This window comes from Triticum urartu, chromosome 4A (genome assembly GCF_056163025.1).
Source record: "Triticum urartu cultivar PI428250 chromosome 4A, HENAU_Tu73, whole genome shotgun sequence".
NCBI lineage: Eukaryota > Viridiplantae > Streptophyta > Magnoliopsida > Poales > Poaceae > Triticum > Triticum urartu.
The window spans coordinates 480,053,119-480,073,729 of NC_141876.1; the positions used below are offsets into that span (position 1 = coordinate 480,053,119).

Sequence of the window (20,611 nt, forward strand, 5' to 3'; positions counted from 1 at the left end):
GGAATATCATTCGTTGACCGTGAGAGCTTGTTATGGGCTAAGTTGGGACACCCCTGCACAGATTTGAACTTTCGAAAGCTGTGCCCGCGGTTATGGGCAGATGGGAATTTGTTAATGTCTGGTTGTAGAAAACCTGAAGTTGACCTTAATTAAAATGCACCAACCGCGTGTGCAACCATGATGGTCTCTTTCCGGCGGAGTCCGGGAAGTGAACATGGTGTTGGAGTTAAGCTTGACGTAGGTTGTTCTAGGATCACTTCTTGATCATAGTTTTATCGACCGTGCATTGCCTTCTCTTCTCGCTCTCATTTGCGTATGTTAGTCACCATATATGCTAGTCGCTTGCTGCAGCTCCACCTCATGCCTTTTACCCTACCTATAATCTTAAATAGTCTTGATTGCGAGGGTGTGAGATTGCCGAGTCCCCGTGACTCACAGATACTTCCAAAACCAGCTTGCAGGTGCCGTTGAACCGTCCAGATGACGCAACCAAGCTCAAGGAGGAGCTCGATGAAGATCTTTCCCTTTGTATTGTTTCGTTCTAGCTGATCAGTAGTGGAGCCCAGTTGGGGTCGATCGGGGACCTTGTCGCATTTGGGGTTCTTCTTTTATTCTGGTTCCGTAGTCGGACCTTGATTGTATTTGGATGTTGTAATGCTTTATTTATGTAATTGTGTGAAGTGGCGATTGTAAGCCAACTATGTATCTCTTTCCCTTATGTATTACATGGGTTGTGTGAAGATTACCTCACTTGCGACATTGCTTTCAATGCGGTTATGCCTCTAAGTCGTGCTTCGACACGTGGGAGATATAGCTGCATCGAGGGCGTTACAAGTGATCATGTTGGGTGATAGTTGATTGAAAGAATTCCTTATTTGACACTATCTTAAATGTTGTTTCCCTATTTGACACCGAAAACTTTTTCTTCCCTATCTAACATCGACTCTAATTTTTTTTGCCCTTTATGACACTTTCATCTGTTTTGAGCCTTAACGGTGTTAAATGTCATCTGAAAAGACCATTTCACCCCTTATGTGGTATGTGAGCAAAGTTTGTGCATGGAGCTTGTGTGGCGACGGCTCGCACATTTGGTGTACTGGCAGGACGCATATCTTGGGCAGCTCGCGTGCGTGGTGTGCAACCGGTGACATACAACCAGCGGAGCTGTGAACAACGAGGCGTGCGGGGCCAAAGATGTTAGAGGCACGGAACGGCCGGGAAAAAACGTTTGGCAATCGAGAGGGCGCGCGATGGCCAACAGAGTCACCGGCTTGCGTCCGACTTGTGGTCTGCGGTCGGAGAAACCGGCTCATCCGGGCCAATTTGATGCATGCTCTACACAAAGGCCAACGGGGCCATGGTGCGGCACGGTAGAAGGGCATGGCGGGCATCCTTGGTCGCATGTCCTGCATCGCCAGCGCGGCAACCTGAGCCTGCATCATGCACGTCCTCGCCACAATAGCAAGGCAGCACTTGTACACGCCGTACACAAGAGCTAACAACATGTGATCACTTGATTGATTTTCTTTTAAAGTTGGCTCACGCACCTAGCAGCCGAACCGGTTGGGATAAACACATGCAGCTAGTCAGCTAGGTAGCATACAACAAACAAGCTGGCTGGACATGTCTTCCTTTTCATTATTAGCATCTATTAGATTTTTGGTCACATACCATATAGGGGCAAAGAGGTCTTTTCAGGTGCCGTTTAACACCGTTAAGGCTCAAAATGGATGAAAGTGTTATAAAGGGCATAAAATTTAGACTCGGTGTTATATAAGGAAGAAAATATTTGTCGTTGTCAAATAGGGAAAGAAAATTTAAGACAGTGTTAAATAAGGAATTCTCTCTAGTTGATTTGATCTTGTTGGAAAACATAAACTTTTGCGCCCATTAGCAGAATTGTTAAAAATCACAGAAGCATGATAAAATTCTGATTTTTTTACAAAAATATTGATACACAAATTGCCTATGTTTCCCTAATATTTCAAAATTGTTGGAGTTACAGAAGTATGGTTAATGTCTAGATTACTACAGACTGTTCTGTTTTTGGAAAAATCTATTTTCGATGCATTGTGGGCTTATTTTGATGAATCTATGGATTGTGTCGGGGGATATAAGCCATGGTAAAGTTAGAATACAGTAGGTATAATGCAATAATAAAATATGAATGGGTTTGCAGCAGTACTTAAAGTGGTGATTTGCTTTATTATACTAACAGATCTCACAAAGGTTTTTGTTGAGTTTTGTGTGATTGAAGTGTTCAAGTTTTGGGTGAGATCACGATGGATGAAGGAATAAGGAGTGAAAAGAGCCTAAGCTTGGGGGTGCCCATGGCACCCCAAGGTAATATTCAAGGAGAACCAAGCAACTAAGCTTGGGGATGCCCCGGAAGGCATCCCCTCTTTCTTCTAACAACCATCGGTAATTTTACTTGGAGCTATATTTTTATCCGTCACATATCATGAGTTTTGCTTGGAGCATCTTGAATTATATAAAATCTTTGCTTGTTTTGATTTTTAGTTTGTCAAAATAATCCTTGATGGACACACCTATTTGAGAAAGCCATAATGATGTTATGATTTGTTAGAATTTCTCTATTTGCGTCACTTAAATTTTTTGAGCTATGGAATTGCTCTAGTGCTTCACTTATATCTTTTTGAGCATGGTGGTGCTTTAATATTTGAAGAAATAATCTCATGCTTCACTTAGATTAACTTGAGAGTTAGTAAATTTTTGAAGAAATTCTCTCATGCTTCACTTATATTATTTTGAGAGATGGAAATTTTGAAGCTCATGTTCTTCACTTAAATTTGTTTGAGAGCTTTTTATAAGCAATTGTAATATATGAAATTAGTCCCGAAGTGATAGATATCCAAGAGGGATATAATAAAAACTTTCATGAAGATCATTGTACATTATAAACTTGATTCTTTGTAATAGTTTTTGAGATATGATGATAGTAATATGTGAGTCATGTTGGCAAGTAATTATGCTTTAGTAAGAATATTGGTGTTAAGGATTGTGATTCCCTATGCAAGCACGAAAGTCAATAGTTATGCAATAAAATTACATCCTACTTGTGGTGCATTATTCGGTGTTAGTTATGTTTAATGCCCGTTTATGATAATTTTCGTTTCTTGGTTGGTTACTTCTCAATATTTTTGCTAGCCTTTCCTTCTACTAAGTAGGAATACTACTTGTGCATCCAAAATGCTTAAACCCAGTTTTGCCACATGAATCCACCATATCTACCTATATGCGATATTTCCGCGCCATTCCAAGTAAATTTGTATGTGCCAACTCGAATTTTCAAAATGAATTTCCTTTTTTGTGTGCCTGTACCGCTCATGAAGCGGCAGGGGGTGGCCAATATTTTTCCATGCTAGATGTGTTATTCTGAAGGTTAGTGTTTATTCACTTGTCATTGCACGAGAGTGTGTCGGTAAAAGGGATGCCCAGTCCCAAAATGAAAAAGAAATTTACTTTGTGTTGTCAAATAATAAATTCCTTGGAAAGTGTTGGTATGAAAGGCACCTGTGGATACGGCTAGCCATGGATTGTGAAAGAATGGTGCAAAAGGAATAAACTTTATTTTATGTTTGGGAACCGCCTATGATGTATCTAGCATGGAAAGTATTTGGAATTACTCGGTCATTTTCGCTGACGTGAAAAGTATGCCTCTCAAAATATTTTTATCTCTCAATTTAACCATTGAGCTCTGGCGCCTCTACAAATTGCTGCTTCCCTCTGCGAAGGGCCTATAAATTTACTTTATGCAATTTTTTTGTTTTTATTTCAGTCTCCATCTTCTCTTTTAAAGTACCAACTAGGGCGCACTATGATCATACTTGAGCATTGGATGTAGCTAATATGCGAGTGTGTTTCATGAATGGACCAATGATTGAGCATGATGGGCTAGGGATAACTTTCTTTAGTGTTGATATTTTGAAAGACATGGTTGCTTGTTGATATGCTTGAGTATTGAAGTCTTCATGTCAAATATAGACTATTACTTTGAATCATCTAAAAGTCCAATTGTCCATGCTACAAAAGAAAATAATATGTGATGAACATGTTAGGTAGCATTCCACATCAAAAATTCGGTTTTTATCATTTACCTACTCAAGGGCGAGCAGGAATTAAGCTTGGGGATGCTGATACGTCTCCAACGTATCTATAATTTTTGATTGTTCCATGCTGTTATATTATCATTCTTGGATGTTTTACATTCATTTTATAGCAACTTTATATCATTTTTTGGACTAACCTATTGACATAGTGCCCAGTGCCAGTTGCCGTTTTTTGCTTGTTTTTTACTTCACAGAATATCCATATCAAATGGATTCCAAATGCAACGAAACTTTTTGGAGATTTTTTTCTCTAGAAAACAACTTGGGAGCCAAGGGAGTCCACGAGGGGAGGCCCATGGGGCACACAAGACACCAGGGCACGCCTAGGTGGGTAGTGGGGCCCACAGGAGTCCTTTCCACCGCCTCCCATCTCTATAAATACCCAAATATTCTAGAAACCCTAGAGCAGTCGACGAGAAACAATTCCAGCCGCCGCAAGTTCCAGAACCACGAGATCCAATCTATAGCCCAATTCCGGCACCTTTCCGGAAGGGGCACAATCACGGAGGGGTTCATCATCCTCATTGGTCCTTCTCCAATGATGCGTGAGTAGTTCACCACAGTACTACGGGTCCGTAGGCAGTAGCTAGATGCGTCTTCTCTATTTTTGATTCTCAATACAATGATATCCTCGATGTTCTTGGAGATCTATTTGATGTAATGAATTTTTGCGGTATGTTTGTTGGGATCCGATGAATTGCGAGTTTATGGTCAGTTCTATCTATGAATATTATTTGAGTCTTCTTTGATATCTTATATGAATGATTATTATAGCCTCGTATTTCTTCTCCGAAACTTTGGTTTGGTTTGGCCAACTAGATTGATTTTTCCTGCAATGTGACGAGGTGCTTTGTGATGGGTTCTATCTTGCGGTGTCCTCACCCAGTGACAGAAGGGGTAGCGAGGCTCGCATGTATCATTGCTATTAAGGATAAAAAGATGGGGTCTATTCCTACATGAATAGATCTTGTCTACATCATGTCATCGTTCTTATTGCATTACTCTGTTTCTCCATGAACTTAATACACTAGATGCATGTTGGATAGCGGTCGATGTGTGGAGTAATAGTAGTAGATGCGGGCATGAGTCAGTCTCTAATCTTGGACGTGATGCCTATATACATGATCATTGCCTTGGATATCGTTGATACGTATCCATCGTATCTATAATTTTTGATTATTTCATGCCAATATTATACAACTTTCACATACTTTTGGCAACATTTTATATGATTTATTGGACTAACATATTGATCCAGTGCCTAGTGCCAGTTCCTATTACTTGCATGTTTTTTGTTTCATGGAATACCAATATCAAACGAAGTCCAAACAAGATAAAAATTTACAGAGAATTATTTTGGAATTTTTGTGATTTGTAGGAGGTGGAATCAACGCAAACGGAGGCCCGCGGCCTCCACAACCCATTAGGGAACGTCGGGCCCCCCTGGCGCACCCAGGTGTCTTATGCCCTCCTTGTTAGTCGGTTGGGGCCCCTCTTCGGGCGCAAGAAAGATAATTTATGAAAAAAACGTGTAAAAATTTCAGCGCAATCGGAACGGATCTCTAGGAATTTAAGAAATGGTGAAGGGCCAGAAAACAGGAACGCGGAATAGAAGAGAACAGAGGGACAGATCCAATATTGGAGGGGCTCTCGCCCCTCCGCCGCCATGGAGACCATTGACTAGAGGGGGATCCCTCCTCCCATCTCTGTTCAACTACCATATTTCTACCCTTAATGGCAACAATACAAATATGTGCCTTGCTACCCCTCCTGTCACTAGGTGAGGACACCGCAAGATTGAACCCATTACTAAGCACCTCTCCCATTGCAAGAAAAATTAATCTAGTTGTCCAAACCAAATCAATAGATCAAAGAGAAATACAAAGCTATCTTATCATGCATAAAAGAGTTCAGAGAAGACTCAAATAATATTCATAGATAATCTGATCATAAATCCATGATTCATCAGATCTCAACAAATGCACCGCAAAAGAAGATTACATCGAATAGATCTCCAAGAACATCGAGGAGAACATTGTATTGAAGATCAAAGCGAGAACAAGCCATCTAGCTACTAGGTGTGGAACCGTAGGTCTGTGGTAAACTACTGAGACATCATTGGAATGGCAACAAGGTTGATGTAGAGGCCCTCCGTGATCTAATCCCCCTCAGGCGGAGTACCGGAACAGGTCTCCAGATGGGATATCACGAGGATAGAAACTTGCGGCGGTGGAAAAGTACTTTTGGTATGCCCTCTGGTATACAGGGAATATTTGGGTATTCATAGAGATGAGATTAGGGTTAGAGGTTCCATGGTGGGCCCACAAGCTCGGGGGCGCGACTGATGAGCTTGTGGCCCATCTGGGCTCTTCTGGCCTCCTCCCGAAGCTTCCTATATGTCTTCTGGTCCAAGAAAAAATATCAAAAAGTTTCGTTTCGTTTGGACTCCGTTTGGTATTGATTTTCTGTAAAGTGCAAAAACAAGGAAAAAACAGCAACTGGCACTGGACACTAGGTTAATAGGTTAGTCCCAAAATATATATAAAATAGCATAATAATGCATATAAAACATCCAAGATGGATAATATAATAGCACGAAACAATAAAACATTATAGATATGTTGGAGATGTATCACCTATCTCATAGACTGTGTGACCAGCAGTCGGGCTCACATAGGTGTGTTCCTCCAAAAATCGCTTTGTAGGATAGCATCTTGCTTACATAAGCTTTGGAACACATTAAGACAAAAGACAACATGTCGTACAGATTACGAGAGTATTACATCTACAACGGAGTGGGTTAGTAAGGATACTCTCCTTAGTTGACTGTTGAATTGTGTTATCATGTCCTAATTCACGGGATCTCCGATCACACAGGTTGGGTTACCCCCACAGCAACTCACCTGGGTCTCGTGTCCTTCTCCCTCGATGCATTTTCTATCACAATCCGCGATAGCCCTTTCATAAAGGGATCTGCCAGATTCCTAGCCGACTGGATATAATCCAAGACTATTACTCCGAAGTTTCTTGAATGCATGATAGATTTCAATCTTCTTCTTATACGCTTTATGGATTGCATGTTGTCCTTCGAACTCCGTGTCTTGACAATTACTTTCTAATTGTCACATTTCATAAGGATAGTCGGGGCTGGCTTGTCAACCAATGGCAAATCCATCAAAAGCTCTCGAAACCATCCTACATCCACACATGAATTATGAGTTTTGCTTTCATAGTCGAGCTCGTTAAGTTCGTTTGCATGCAAGACTTTCAGGAAAGAACACCACCATCAAGTGTGAACACATATCCACTTATGGCTTTCATCTCATCAGCATCAGATATTCAATTTGAATCATTATACCCCTCGAGTACCATTGGGTACCCGGTATAGTGAATTTCGTGGCTCATGGTGCCTTGCAAATAGCGCATGACTCGCTCAACATCATGCCAATGCACATCTCCTGAATTGAAAACAAACCGTCTTAGTTTGCACACAGCAAACGAGATGTCAGGCCGAGTAGCACAAGCTAGCACTACTAGGGAAAACATTATACACAGAACTTTAGCAGTAGCGCGGGTCAAAAAAGCACGCTGGTGCTAAGTAGCAGTAGCACGCCTGTGCAAACCGCGCTGCAGATAAAGTTTTAGCAGTAGCGCGTCTTGTTCTAAACACGTTACTACTAAAATTCCCACGGCTTAGCCGATAGGCTACACATAGTAGTAGCGACCTATATCGAACCGCGCTACCGCTACTTTCTTTGTAGCAGCGTGTTTTAATCTAAACTCGCTACTGCTAAAGGATATAAAATTAAATGGAAAGCAAATAGAAAGGTAATTGAAAATGAAAGAAATAGAATAAGGTGGAAGGAAAAAAATAAAATGTGAAGAAAACTAAATGAAAAAGGGGGGAAAGAGAAAGGAGTAGCAGTAGCGTGTATCCCATAACGCGTTGTAGCTAACGTAGCAGTAGCGCGCTTTCTGGAATGCGCTACTGCTACTTCTGACTTAACCACGGTGTTCGTCCTTCCCCATGGCCACTTCCCCCAAATCCAGCTCTCCACTCTCACCGCCGCTGTCACCCGTCGGCCGCCGCGCGCTCTCCGCACACCCTCTACGCCGTCCCCGACCACAGATTCAACGCCGCCCCCGCCCCCGACCTCAACGCCGCCCCGAACGCCGCCCCCGACCCCGACCTCGACGCCGCCATCCGCCGCGCGCCCGAGGCCCGACCCCGACCTCGACGCCGCCTGCCCCTCCCTCGTCGCAGGCACCCGAGGTGAGCACGCCTGCTCCTCCCTCTCACCTACCTCTGCCTAGGGTTTCTTTATATTTTAGTTGCATCATAAGGGTGGAAATGAATCGGATGCGGATGCGGCTCAAATGAGTTAGGGTTCATGTAAGGGTGGAAACGAATCAAATTTCTAAGATGAATCATAAAACGAGTAAAATTTGACCACTTATTTCACTTTATAGTTGGATAATTGGAATATCCGCTACCACTTTCCACCCCTAGCTTCATCAAATTAGATGGTAATTAGGGCAGTAGTTCTGTCGGGTGGTAGGTGCGACATATGCCAACGGGTGGCTTATCATTGTGGGAGCCAGTAAGACGTCGCCGGTGCCTGGAAACGGGATGAGGCGAAGACATGCACGCCGGCGAATCTTACCCAGCTTCGAGGGTCTCCATGGAGATAACACCCCTACTGCTGCTCTGCGGGGTCTCCGCATGATCACTAGATGAACAAGTAGCTACACGATGCTCCTTGAGTTGTTTGGTGAGAAGAAGAAGAAGAAGGGCACGGCTAGCTCCCCTCCCCTCTCTATATGGTGTCTAGAACTAGCTTGGATCCACCCTTTGCATGGGTGCCCCGGGGGGTTTATATAGGCCTCCCCTCCGGGGGTACAATGGTAATCCGGCTGGGCGTGGGGCCCAGCCGTCTGTGTCTACACTCGCCGGCTTCTGCGCCGGCTGCTAGGGCCCGCCGGCTGGTGGGTCCCGCCGGCTGCCGGCTCCTTGGTCGACAGGCAGGCCCCACTGTCATGAGCCTTGTCGGTGGCTGGTTACTATTGCTCAATCCTGGTGACGAGGGCTTCGCCGAGGTGGGCGTGGCTACAGTGCCGCCGTCCGGCGGGTGTTCGCTGTAGCCTCACCGCATCTTGTCTCCTTATTGGGGCGTCTCCTTTGAGGGAGGTGGCAAGCCGGCTGTGGGGAGCCGGCTCTGTCTTGGGTCGACTGGGGGAGGCCTGGCCGCCTTCGGGTGTCTCTCTGCCCGAAGGGGCCCACCGCCCGTGGGCCGCACTGGCAGCCCGTCGTGGATGACATCAGGGTCAACATGGCAACAATGCCGCGCCGGACGGGTCATGGCCACCCGTACGGCGCACTGTGCCAGGCGTGCCCCGGGATTCGGGGGTGGCAGGCTTTACTGTAGCCACGCCCCGTCACATCGCCGTTATGTGGATGCAGACTTCGAGGGTACGATCTTGACCGCTTTGTGGGAGCCGGCTTCTTGGAGTCGGCCTTCTCGCGACCGGCTTCTTGGAGCTGGCCCTCCCACGGCTTTCTTCATGAGGGCTAAAGTCGGGCCGCCCTCCGTTAGTCGGCCTGGTAGACAGCCAGCAAGGGGAAGGCAGCCCCACGTCTTGGATTCTTGAGGGCCGGATCGGCTCGTAATTTTTTCAGAAGGGCCAGGGGGAGCCGGCTAGGCTACCCGTGGTCATTTACTCCGACAAGTTCCTAGGTACTAATTAGTTAGTAAGAACTAGGTACTAATTAGGTACTAGTTTATTTTTATTTATAGTAAGTTTATTTTTAATAAGAACTAGTTGAATTAATAGAACTAGTTAGTAAGAACTTGTTGCTATTTTTTTAGTTAAAGCAATATTTCCCGCATCGACGGGGACGATGCCTATCCCGCATCCTCGTCATCGAGTCGGCGGAGGACGACACCTGCTTGACCAGATGGGCCATGTCAGGGACTGGGCTCCGCCGGGGTGGTACTGGGAGGCGCTACCTACCGGGGGCGCAGGTTGGTGAGGAGCCAGCATGTCGTTGACCCGAACCTTCTTTGGTGGTGGTCGCATGGGCCAGTGACGGTCCAGAGGCTCGAGGACCCCGCGGAGGTGGTGCGTCACCGTGTCAGTGAGGAGGACGCGCACGTCTGTCGCTACTTGTTTGCGTTGGAGCACAGGTTCTCCAATACCTGGCAGGTTCTCCAGGGATCTCAATGGAGCTATGATCCCATGATGGTTCCTTCTCTGTGGGTGTCCACCGCCCGCGCCGATACCCGTCGTGTGCTAGGGTTTTAGTTGTATTAGTGATGTTATATGTATGACACTATTCGAGATGTATTAGTGATAATATTCGACGATGTACGGACGCATGAGATGATTTACTTTTGCTTATTGAATGCATGCTAATTTGAGTCCTATAAGATATTTTGAAATGTATATCTTGTGTTGCTCAAATAGGATATGTGCTTGCCCAAGTGGTCGGTCATGTTTGCAGGTTACACCTCCGAGTGGCCTATGTTTTGCCGAAGTGTTGATTCATTTCCATTCCAGCAAATTTCAGGCGCTCGATATGTCCTATTTTAGCAAAGGTCATGCCGGATTTTTCCGTGAATTTTGGCATGACTTATGCCAGAATATGTAGGAAATATCGAGTGCCCCGGATTTGTGTGTTGAGTATCCTGGTAGTTCTCTTTGATCGATTTTCAATTAATGTTTTAACTATGAACATAGGAAATGTCTGACAAGGAAAAGGATTTCGGTATTTGCAAATACTGCGAAGACGAGTGCGGCCTGTGCGACAGAATCTTCCTAGATGATGATAGGCGCTTCAGCATCAAGCTGGACGAGAACTTTGAAGTGGATACAGTAAGTCACAACGACAAGTCTTTTTTCGTAATTAAGCATGACATTTGCTTCATTTGCTTCAACTTATAATTTAAGCATGACATTAAGCATGGCAAGTCTTTTTTTACTATTCTACTAGCATATCCCCTGCCATGCAAGAGTTTTTGTATTGGATAAGATAGGTTTCAGTCGTACTATGGAGGAAAAGAAAGTTTACTTGAAGACCGAGCATGGTTATATTTTCCACGCAAAATTATACAATTCAGACGACTACACCTATTTTGGATGCAAAACATGGCGAGCACTATACAAGACTTATGCATTTGAGCCTGATATGGTTATCACTTTTGATATTCGTCCGGAAGATGATATTGAAGGTAATATCGACATCTGGGTCGATCTGCAGACGCCTCCAGTTATACCATTATGTAAGTTTCTCAACCATATTTATGTCTTCGATATTGTTTATTCAAAAATAGTTGACAACTAATTTGTATTGTTAGCTTATTTCGGTGCAAGCAAACATGTCCAGCGCTTGGTAGACAGGACCTACTACTGTCCCGGGGCTGAACTAAACTGCGAGGAGCTAAGTCATTATGTTTCATGGCTTGAGGATCTTGATACTGTCAAGACAAATTTTCTTCCTACACTTAGAAATGTTAGTATTGAAAACGTGCGACCAATAGTGTTTGTAATGAACTACGGTCACATCTATTTAGGAAGGATGGTAAGATTTTTACTATTTGTCCTCAGTGCATCTTTTCCATACATTATTTTTGAAGCTAAACTTCATTGCTAAGTATGTTACGATACGATGTTCTTCAACAGGGACTCCCGATGAATGTTGTGCCTTATGGGATCGAGATTAAAGGTACCATGAGTATTATTAGCTTACAGCCAAGATATCCTACAGATTACTTTAGTGCATTCAAGATTAGCGATGGATGCTTAATAGTGCAAGACTGGACCAAATGTGTGATGGAGAAGCGCAGAGAAGTACTAGGGGCAGCAAACAGATGCGCTACCCATGATTAGGAGACAGATTCATCTGCATGCTCCAACTTGATCAAGGAGGAGAGCTACACATGTTTTATGTTATTTTACCTAAGAGAGAGCATCAGGAGTGATTAGCTAGCTAGAAATGAGTTTGAGGATGATGATGTGCTACACTATTACTATGATGATAAAATAGCTAGTGTTGGTGGTAATGACTATGATGATGATTATTAGCTAGTGTTAGTGGTGATTAAATAAATACTGTTGGTGGTAATGACTATGATGATGATTAAATAGCTTGTGCTGGCGGAATAGATTCAAGTGGAGGCAACATGTGGTGCACATCAAAAGTACTACTAGTCCAAACTAGATCAAGTTTGGATTAGTAGGATACTTTTGACATGCACCACATATTGCCTCCACTTGAACCTAATCCACCTTCATTTGACACACTGTTATGGACATAATGATGTAAACCTCATAACTGGTATTGTACCAATATTTGTATGATGGTGCATAAATACACTAAAAATAAAAAATAAAAAAGAATACTAGTAGCGATGGAGAGAAAACACGCTGCCAGTAGTTACATTAGCAGTAGCGTGGGAGTGAACAAACGCTGCAGCTATTTGTCCTAGCAGTAGCGCATGCGGGCACGCCTTACTGCTAAGCAATAGCTGTAGCCCCTTATTAGTAGAGCACCTACCCGCGCTACTAGTGAGCACAAAACTAGCGCTACTGCTAGGGTTTTCCCTAGTAGTGTAGGTACATGAGTGAACCTATCACTTGAGAGTGTCTCATTTGATTTACATCCATGCCTTCAAATTTTTGAATTCGCATGCTAGGATCATATGATGTTGGATAAGGTTTGCAATCTGAACACCCAGAGAGACTTAGAATCTTCTCAACATAGTGGGACTGCAGAAGTGTAATTCCACCCTCATTATCTCTCAGTAGCTTGTTCAAGATAACATCAGCCGCACCCAGATCTTTCATCTCAAATTTATGAGATAAAAAGGCCTTAACCTCCTCAATGACTTTGATGTGGGTGGCAAATATCAGTATGTCATCAACATATAGATGCAGTATAACTCCTTCGCCCCCACCATGGCGATAATACACACTTGTCAGCTTAATTAACAACAAAGCCGATAAATGTTAAAGTTTTGTTAAACTTCTCATGATATTGCTTAGGCGCTTGTTTCGAGCGATACAATGATTTCAATAACTTGCACACCTTCCTTTCCTAACCATTTATTGCAAAGCCATCTGGCTGCTGCAAGCAAGCTTCCTCATCTAGCTCTCCATTTAGAAAAGTTGCCTTAATGTCCATTTGATGGACAAGAAGACCATGTGAGGCAACTAATGAGAGTAACACTCGAATGGTTGCCAGCCTAGGCACGGGTGAGTAAGTATCGAAGATATATTCTTCTTTCTGGGTATAACCCTTGGCCCATCGGACCTAATCTTCCTTTGAACGCCCACTTACATCCCAATGGTTTGCGACCATAAGGACGATCAGTGATCTTCCATGTCCCATTGGCCAAGATAGAATACATCTCGCTACGGATCCAATCCTTCTAGTAGTCAGCATCCGGTGATGCATAAGCTTCTAAAATGGAACTGGCTCTAGAAGTTCTTAATTCCTACTCCTACTTGCCTTGCAAGTCAGCTTCTTCAATGGAGTCTCAAACTGTGTAATCGTGGATTAGTGAATTGAATGATATTTACTTGGAGTGCAACAGGGGTGATAGGGCATCCACAATGTCTGAGGTAGCATTGCCTCTATCCTAGGTCCCACATGTCACCTCTAAGTTACAGAGAAAAACACGTAATGTATAGAGGCTATGGTAACCTCTTAGTGGACCCTAGCAATAGGTTTAGAAAACAAGTTTCTCAAGATATTTTATTCTACCACTGCTTCTCCCTAGAATTGACATAGATATAGGGTCACTCAATTTATTTATTCCTTAGAGGTTGTCTCCATGCTAAGGGGTGATGCTATTTTGGACTAGATGTTGGGGTTGCAGTGTCTGGAGGCTACCTCAAAGAGGAGAGAGAAGTCTTAGAGGTAGCAAAAACAATACACTATGGGTGCTCTAAAGTGCTCACCGGGCTATCTTGTCCGTCCTCTTGAGTCTACGCCACCACCCACTGTCGGATATAGACAGTCATGCCTAATCTTATCTGTGGCAATGTAGAATAACCTTAGTCACAAACTAAACAACCCAGAGTCACCACTTATTTTTTTGTCATGTGAAATCCATCGATGGAGGGTTTTTGGGTATATCACATGTAAACTGACCCGAAGTTAGGGTTTCTCTCTCCCTCTCGTCTCCAGCGGCTAGGGAACTCATCCCCTCCAAGCTTCATCAGCGAGCCTGTGGATCCACCTTCCTTTTGCATATCGCTTAGGCAGACGGTGGCGGAGAGGAGGATCCCGGTGCCTCGGCTCCGGCTAGTATTTCAGGTTAGGTTTTTTTTCTTTCGCATGGGGCGGCTTTTTGGCGGATGGCGAAGCCTCATCTTCGAGTTGCTCTTCCGGGCTCCTATCATCCTCGATTTTGTCCTTTAGGATCGAGTCGATGGAGTTGTAGCGTAGATTCTTACTATCTCACTAGGAAGCGAGGTTAGGGTTTCTCGTCATGTGTGTGCCCCCGCGAGATTTGTTATCAAGCACTTCAGATCAATTCAAAGGTTCAATGACGACGACTGCTGCTCTAGGTCACTAGTCCTGAGGGGCACGTGCACGAAGACTTATTGGTTGTCGTCAACAAGGTCATGCCGGCTCCAGTAGGGGGTGACGAGAGCTTTTGATGGTGCAAGATCCTTGATGTAATTTTTATTATGTTTAGGATGCTTTGCACTTCTTATGAACCTTTTTAATAGACATGGATACTTCACAAAAAAATCCATCAGTGGAGGGGCTTAATCATCCGACTGATAGGAGGTTGTGGATGAATATGTGGTGGCGGTTTCACACATGTGGCAACCCAGTAAAGAAACTAGAGAATACTCACGCATTGTTGTGGGAATTGGTTGATGAAAATTTGGGTTGATGACACGAGAACCAAAATTTAAAATACATATGACTTATTATATTTGATTATGTATAGTTGTAAAAACAATATTGAATATAAGTGGAACAATTGAATGGACTAAATTTTCTCATGCATGGTTGAATGATGTGGTGGGCTTTTTCCCTTGCATGATTGCATGTTGAGGTGAGACTTGTCCCATTATAATTGCATGGTGAGGTGGCCTGCTTGCATGTTGAAATAGATAGGTTAGTGGGGGATGACTCTCTTAGGTAGATAGGATTTGAGTGAAATGGGGAAGGTAGGCGAGGCAATGTAATTTCAAAGCTACAGTGTGACTATAGAATTTTTTTCCCTATGCTCCCAGTGCAAAGTGCATAACATATAATATATTAGTGTACAAAGTAAAACTACTACGTTGTTCAAATCTAGAGAGTACAAATTTATTCTACACCCTTAATAAAACTATGCAAAAAAATTATGGAAGGGATTATTTTTTATAATGTATTGATAACCAGATCACTAATTTATTACATTGTTTCAAATTTATTATATTTGTACAACATTTTACAAGATTTTTTGTAAGTCCTGCTAAAGACTATCACAATATCCCACGCTCAAGCGTAGTAATGTTGTTACCATATGTTTCAGTAGAGAAACTAAATATTTTGAGAACTTTAAAATGCCTAACAATTGGTAAGTTTGAAAAAAAATCAGTTAATTTAATAAAGGTTTCTTGCTAATTTTATATTTTAAAATCACTATAGTTCGGACGCGGATTTTTGGGACATGGTGGCACGCGAGGATGGTATCTGAGCTGTCCATCTGTGCTATGAGATTAGCACTTAATATAACAAATTAATGAATACGAAAGTCATACGATGGGTTAATTTGCAGAATACTCGTCTATGGTACGCGAAGTACGTGGGTTGAGGGACCTCATCTTAAATGGGTTGGTGGGCTATACATCTATTTTAATGGTGTTGTGGTAATGCGACTCAGGCCATTTAAAACAATGGTTGACGTTTAAACGTGTGTCTCGAACCTGTACGCCTTGAATGACAATTAACAAGTGTGTGAGCTTGCCATTTTTGTTGTGTTTTGTTTTTCCAAGTTCATTTTTGTGTCAGTAGTATCAATTCATCAGAGTCATGTGTTCATATTAATGCTGCATTATTACTACTCACTCTACTGTTTCGTGCTGTCCATATGGCATGCACTCACTCTAGGCTATCATTTGCTATCCATATAGCATGCACTCTACTGTTTCTTGCTGTTGACAATGTTGGGACAGAATACTATATGGGGCCTGTTCACTTAATGGTGCCATTTGGATTCCGCCAGTCATTGATTGTGCATGTTAAGAATGTAGTAATGCTCCATCCCAAGTGTGGCTGTGTGGACGACAATATAGATTAGAGTGCTCACATGTTTTGCTTACAATTTCTGGAAGAAATATAATACTACCTCCGTTTCAGTTTATAAGTCCTACACGTATACCTAGGTTGCCAATTTTATCACCTTAATATAAACTATATAACACAAAAATTATAAGGTTTGAAAATAGAACATCTGAAGTTTATATTGGTATATTTTTTGTAATATACAACTTGTATTAGGTTGGTCAAATTGACGATCTAGAGGCACGCGCACGCCCTGTAAACTGAGAGATGGGTAGTATTATTTTTCTATGCATAAACAGTAACTCACACGACACTGGCATCAAATATGTATAAGAATATTTATAATTAAATTAAAGGGAAATATTTCATTTAGGCGGTTAGAACATTAGCGCTCGACAGAATCAAGAATGGTAAACTATACTATGTCGCCCTAGATACATCTGCACGTTTGACTCCACAACATGAACCTCAACTTGTGATGACTAGTGGCAGTAGAGTGACCTCATCGCCATGGGCGTCACTGGATGAGCTAAAGAATTGCTCTGAGACATTAATGAACACATGAATGATAACATGAACATAAAATACAAGTGATGGAGAAGCTGGTGCTTTGACGGAGAGAGAGAGGGAGCGGGGGGGGGGGGGGGGGGGGGGGGGGGGGACGAGGAATATCGACTGCAATGTAGCTACGACTCTACATCTCCATTTTTCTTCAAGAGGAGCTCTATATATCTCCATGGATGAGTTCTAGCTAGCTATGCATGTCAACAGTGTGCGTGAACTAGAGAAGAAGGATGAACAGCGTGCATGAACTAGAGAAGGATAAGTGAGAGAGGAGCTACTGCATGGAAAAAGGATTGGGAGAAAATGCAGGTGGTACAGGTTGCCAATTAACTCTTCTAAACAATAACATTGGATCAGTGCACTTATTGTCTGGTGGGGCATACACACTTATTGATTGTGGAATACATGAACTATGTGACACTGATACGGTGCCAAGAAATCCATATATGGGGCTCATTGTATACAAACTGCACGAATCACGTGGTAACCGACGGGGGTGATACCAACCTTGCGTGGCACCATGTGCACTCATGCATTTTCGCCATAGTTCTCATTAATTTCTCGAATTCTTGTAATTTTTATTTGCCTTAAATTCCTACGTGTAAATCATAATAATTTAATAAATGTTTCGATACATTTTATGTTTTAAAATTTTCTTACTCATGTTTCTTTTCTAGTTTCGTATTTTAATATTTTTTGGCTTTTTTGTCAGACCAGTTAAGTTGGAAAAGAAAATCTCAGTTTGTTTTATTTTTTCCTTTTGATTTTCTTATTAATTTTACTCATTTGGTTTCAGTTTAATTTGCTCTATCATGTGTGCGTGAAACCATCATTGCATCATCATTAAAACATCATTGATGCGGCAAGAGTGGGTATAGATAATTTTCCTTTGCATGGAAATATGGACAGCTTTGACATTTGAGGACTAAGAGCATCTCCAGCCGTTTGGCCCAGGCACCGAAAAAGAGCCCCCTGGGGGCAAGCCCGCGCTAGATTGGCGCGTGGGGGCGACCTAGCTCCCAGTCGTCGGCCCACCAATCGCCCCGGGTGCGGCGATGTCGTGTACAAAATATATGCAAACTCGGCGACATTTGCACGAACTCGGCGAAACTTCATTCAAATTTGTACATAAAACATGAAAACATGCAAACTACGACTGAACTACGCCTAGCCGCCACTGTCCGCCGCCACCGCCGCGTCTACATGCCGAGAAGCCTGTAGAAGCGGATGTAGTCGCCGTCGTCGCCGTCATCGTCATCGTCATCGTCATCGTCATCGTCATCGTTGCGCGGCTGGCTTGGGCCGGCCACGTCACTGCTGCAGCCCTGGCCAGGGTCGGTGAGGCGCGGTGGCGCGCTGGACGGCCCGGCCTCGTCCTCGTCGTCGCTGTCGAGGACGATGACGCTGCCCTCCTCGCGCCCGCGGCGCCGGGTCTGGAGCTCCACGTACGCCCGGCGCTGGCGGCGGATCTTCTCACAGACATAGTCCTCCTTCGTCCATTTGAGAGCGGACTCATCGTCGGGGGCTGCCATCTCGACGTGCTGCGGCTTCACCGGGAGCAGCCCCGGCTCGGGCTTCAGCCGGACCAGGCGGAGGGAGCGCCTCCCCGGAGGCGGGCCAGGCGGGGAGGGCCGGGCACCCTCGTTGATGACGAGGGCACCGCTGCGGGTGTGGCGCCCGAGCGGCGTCTCCACCGGCTCGGGCTTGACGGGGCGGAGCGCGGCCGGTGAGCCGGAACCCGACAACGAGGATGACCCCGGCTCCATCTGTCGCGGCGTCCAAGAGCTACCACGGCGGCGAGAGAAGGACGGCCGTTGCGGGTATTCGAGGCACGGCACGTTGTCGGTCTCGATGTGGTCGAGGACGGCCTTGAGGGTGCGGCCTCGCACGCCCCACCACTCGCGTCGACCGTCGGCGTTGAAGCGGCCGCGGGGGATGACGCCGTTGGTGGCGGCGATCTGCTCCTCGTGGCGACGCTGGAAGTACATGGTCCAGAGGGTGTGGCTGTCAGCGGTGTAGCGTGGCTCGTCCCTCTGCGCTTGCGTCAGGGAAGAGCGGATGCGGGCGATCTCGGCACGCCGCGCCGTTCCTTCGGGCACTGGTGGCACCGGTACGCCGTCGGCGCTCAACCGCCACGTCTGCGACACCCGCATGTCCGGGGGCGCCGGGTAGTCGGCCTCGTAGAGCAGGCGCGCCTCCTACTCTTGGAGGTGGCGGCGGCCGAAGCCGTTCGCCGCCGCGCCGTCGCCTGGGTAGCTCTTGGCCATGTTTCTCGTCGGCGGGAAGAGAGGAGTGTTGCTATCTACGCCGGAGAGGGGGAAAATGAGAGCTGTGGCGTCCACCGGCGGGGAGGTCGTCTTTTATAGCCGAAGCGGCGCGGTGACGGGCTGCATGTCGGGCGACACATGGTTGGACGCGCGTCGCGGCGCGTTCACTGCGCCCCCCGTGAGAGGCATCAATGGAGGCTGACCGGCGCGGCAGCGCGGCAGCCTTCGCATTGATTCCCGCGGGAACTGAGGCGATGAGGGCGACGAAGCGGCGTCTCGCTGACTCGACGGGGCCATCCGCTTTCGCGTCAAAACCACTCGCCCCGACACCCCCGGACGCCCCCAGCGCGCCGGGTTCGGTCTGGGTCCGTCGGCGCCGGTTTCGGTCCAAACTGGCGAAAACGGGCTTCTGAGAACGCGACTGGATCGATTTTTCGGTATCGGCACGGAAAAAACGTCCGGGAAAGGTCTGCTCGGGGTGCGGGTGGAGATGCTCTAAGAATGTCCTGCGCGGGAGTTTAGAGACCAACTTAGGTGCCGGCAATAGGAGTGTTGAGAGGCTGAAAATATACTTTACACAATTTTAAATTGCTTTAAAACCGAAAGGCTGGCCCAGTTAGCCATCACAAATCCCGATACTATTGATATATGCAATCAAAATGCTTTACAATTTCTATATTTTGTGGGGGCGCATGGATCAGGGATTCTCACATGGTCATTTTTCATAGATCTATCTACCGGTTTGATTACTACCCGAGCACGACAGGCCAGTCTCATCATTAAAGAAACAATATCGATGCAAATGCAATGTCAACTGACAGATGGCCTTGGCAAGCTATTAAATTTTTTGTGGGGGTGGCCGGGTGAGAGCGACCCGGCTGCTTCATCGTTAAGAACTTCCAAATGGCCTCGCCAGAAGGAAAAACTTCTAGATGGATTTCTTCTGACGTGGGAACGTGATGGAAAAACGGATGCGAAGGGAACGAGATCCTCGTGTTGAAACTGAACAAAAAGAGGAGCGCCAATATCACTTTCATCATCGAAAAATCGAGAACTTATGGTCCAGATACCGTCGGCCCTTCGCCTTCGCAGGACTATTCGCTGAAACATGTGAAGATGATGATTGATGTCGAAAAAAAATGTGAAGATGATGATGCTTTATAGCGGGCGGCGCCAAGTAGCACAGTAGCAGCAGATCGTGTGGCGCTGTGGACATTGCGCTGCCCGCATGCGTGTTAGGCCATCTCTAGCGCATGACCTTATCTTCTCTGGATGTGTTCGTTTGGAGGAAAACAGACATATCAGATGACCCAATGCACGGACGTAGTGGGACTTTTGTCCACTTTCGACCCATCCCCGAT

General features: G+C 45.0%; 1 pseudogene; it reads left to right on the forward strand.

Moving 5' to 3' along the window:
* LOC147976228 (uncharacterized) overlaps positions 1 to 18,737 on the forward strand; it is a 29,587-nt pseudogene extending 10,850 nt beyond the window's left edge.
* The last annotated feature ends 1,874 nt before the right edge of the window (positions 18,738 to 20,611 follow it).